Source organism: Elgaria multicarinata, chromosome 7 (genome assembly GCF_023053635.1).
Source record: "Elgaria multicarinata webbii isolate HBS135686 ecotype San Diego chromosome 7, rElgMul1.1.pri, whole genome shotgun sequence".
Lineage (NCBI taxonomy): Eukaryota > Metazoa > Chordata > Lepidosauria > Squamata > Anguidae > Elgaria > Elgaria multicarinata.
Window position 1 is genome coordinate 84,432,071 of NC_086177.1, and position 3,646 is coordinate 84,435,716.

Consider the following 3,646-nt stretch of genomic DNA (forward strand, 5'->3'; position numbering starts at 1 on the left):
ATTTAAAACTGTACAGATGGAAGATGGTAACTTTAGCCACTTACTTGATCAGAAAATTATGAATAAATTGGAACCAACAAATCAGAATTCACGTTAGACTGTATCTCTCTCTCTCTCTCTCTCTCTCTCTCTCTCTCTTTGTGTGTGTGTGTGTGTGTGTGTTTATCACTGTTGCTTATCATGACATCTGAACCTGGCATGGACGATTCAGCAAGGTTTGTTAACCACACACAAGCTACCCTGAGAACCTATGGCTTATTGTTCAGTTGTTGAAGGTGGCTTGTTGTGATGTCCGAACCCAGCAAACATTATTACAAGTGCAGTACAAGATGCAACATAAGGTAGGGCAACCGTATGAAAAGAACAGGGCTCCTGTATCTTTAACAGTTGCGTAGAAAGGGGGATTTCAGCAGGTGTCATTTGTACGCATGAAGCATCTGATGAAATTCTCTCTTCATCACCACAGTTAAAGCTGCAGGAACCCTGCCCTATTGACCAGATACAAAAGAAGACAGGGCTCCTGCAGCTTTAACTGTTGTGATGAAGAGGGGATTTCACCAGGTGCTGCCTGCAAACAAATGACACCTGCTGAAATTCCCTTTTCTATGTAACTGTTAAAGATACAAGAGCCCTGTCCTCCTTTTCATATGGTCACCCTACTTATGGTAACTTTGTATTCCTTTCGGCGCCTCCTGAAAACGTCATTATTCCAGAAAGCCTTTCCTTAATGACTAGACACAGTTTACTGTACATTTTGCATCTTTTAAAATCTATTTTAACGTGTTTTATTCTGTTTTTATTTTATCTTGTACACCGCTCTGAAATTTTCAATGGGGAGCGGTATATAAAGATTGTAAATAAATAACTAAAATAATAATGAATGTGGAAATCTCGTACCCTGAGTAGCAGAGATTTCTTATTTTAGTAATGCTCTAGTCTGCAAGTTTGCAAAGGAACAGTTAGAAATGCATATGCGTTGCTAGAGTTCAGAGAAACTAAGCTATAATTATTATTTTTTATTATTATTATTTATTTATATAGCACCATCAATAAATCAATATGCCTTTCATGAGAAATATTGCCTGTCAATAACTCACTAGGTGGCTTTAGAGCTGAAAGGTGGCCAAGGAATATTTTAAGTAAATAAATAAATAAATAAATAAATAGACAAGGCATCATTCCTTTCCCAGTCTCAGCGCTTCCTGCAATCTGCAATGATAATACTGAACTACCTTGCAAGGTTGTCTTATGTTATGTACTGTCAGTAACATTTTCAGAGCCACTATCAGCCACTGACAGTATTGAGCAGCTTCCAAGGCTACAGCACCTCAGGAGGACCCACTCATCATGACCTCTAACCCCGTACATCTGAGCAACAGCAGTCTCCACTGTCAGAATAAAAGGCAATCTGGATCACCTCCCCTTTCGATAGACGGAATTCCCTCCTCTTCGCTTCTTTGCGGCAAAAACTACTCCCTCTATGCCTCCTGCATTGCAGTTAACGTAGGCATGCTGGATCAGACTAAGGTCCATCTAGTCCAGCATTCTATTCACACAATAGCCAACCAGCTGCCCACAGAAAACCCGCAAGTTGGACATGAGTGCAATAGCACCCTCCTACTCATGTTCCCCAGCAACTGGTTTCCATAGGCATAACGCTTCTGATACTGGAGGCAACATATAGCCGTCAGTACTTATAGCCATGGATAGCTTTATCCTCCATGAATTTGTACAATCCCCTTTTAAAGCCATTCAAACTGGTAACCATCACATCTTGAGATAGTGAATTCTATGCTTTAACTATGTGCTGTGTGAAGAAGTACTTCCTTTTATCTGTCCTGAATCTCCCACCTGTTAGCTTTATGGGATTATCCCAGGTTGTAGTATTATGAGACAGTGAAAGATGCCTCCCTGTCCACTTTCTCCACACCATGCATAATTTTGTACACCTCTATCACGTCATCCCTCACACATCATTTTTCTAAGCTAAGCAGTTCCAAAAATTGTAAGCTTTCCTCATAGATTTCCCTAGCCCCTGGATCATTGTAGTTTCCCTTTTCTGCACCTTTTCTAACTGCAGTATTCTTTTCGAGGTGTGGTGACCGGAATTGTACAGAGTATCCCAAGGGTGGTCAAACAATAGGTTTGTATAGTGGTAGTAGATATTGGCAGTTTTATTTTCGTTTCGTTTCCTAATTATGCCTAACATGGAATTTGTCTTTTTCACAGCAACCACACTGTGATTGGCATTTTCATTGAGTTGCTCATCACAACCCTAAGATCTCTTTCTTGGTCAGTCACCACGAGCTTAGATCAAATCAGTGTCTACATGAAGTTGGAATTTTTTTTTGACCCAGTATGCAGCTGCTTTCATTGAACTTCATTTGCCATTTCGATGCTCACTCTCCCAGTTTGGCTATTGTTTTGAAGCCCTTCACAATTTGTTTCAACCACCCTAAATAATTTGGTGTCATCAGCAAACTTGGCCACCTCACTGTTCACTCCATATTCCAGATAATTCATGAATAAGCTAAAAAGCATTGGTCCCAATATATTTCCCTGTAGATATGAATTGGTATCCTGTGGGACCCTACTGTTTACATCCTTCTATTGCAAGAATTGGATATTATCTGTTTTAATGATGATTTCATCATTTTTATTGAATATTCATTGTTCTAATTATTTTTGCAAGTTTTTGTATTGTCCTCATCTCATATACCTCCCTTGAGAATGTTCTATTCTTAAAGACGGCATTAAAGAAAATATAAATTAAATAAAAGAGCTGCCACTACCTCCTCTCATTTACCTTCTTCCTCTAGGCAGTATAGCAGCTGGGTTTGGGGTTGGATGTACTCTCAAGTACCCCTGGAAGGTACCCTCTCTGGTCCCAATCCCAATACCTGCTCTGCCCAGACCTAGTGAACACATCTGTTGCCACTTTCTCTCAATAATTAGCCTGCCTGCTATTTCTTGTTTTAAAGAAATTCTCTTGAGCCCCTGCAGTTTTCATTTATGCTCGTTTAAATCCTAGCACCATCATCATCTACATGCCTGGCTTGCTGGCTGCCGCCTCCTGACCATAAAATGTTTTGTTTGTTTATTGACAGAAAGCCAGCAAGCTGGGACACGCAGCGTCGGCCCCAGCGGCCTCTGGCATGCCCATGCCGGCGGAGGGGCTGATGCCGGGGCCTCTTTGGTGCTACCACTCTTTGGGGGGTCCTTGGTCTGCGGGCCCCTGGGCTTGGGCCCCAAGGTCCAGCCCTCGCTGCCCCACTGGGCGGCTGCCACTGGGTTCTTCTGTGGTGGTGGAAGAGGGGGGCAAGGAGAAGGACGAAGACGATGATAATGGGGGTCCTACCAAGGGCCTGTTGCAGAGGGCCTCCACAAAGCCAAGCGGTGTTTCTTCTCTCCCCACCCACCCTAAAGTCCAGGCCAGCTAGGCGCGAGGTCGCCCTCCCCTCCCCTCCCCTCCCCATCCCAATGGGCTTTTCCCTCCTTCACGGGAAAGGAGGAGAGCTCATTCGGGCCGGCTCGCCCTGTGCTAGGCGCGGTGGTGGGCGGTAGGCCGAGCCGCCGGCCGGGTGGGCGGCGCTCGGTTTCCACGGGAACGGGCTGGAACGCGCCTGCTCCTTCCACCAACCGCCCA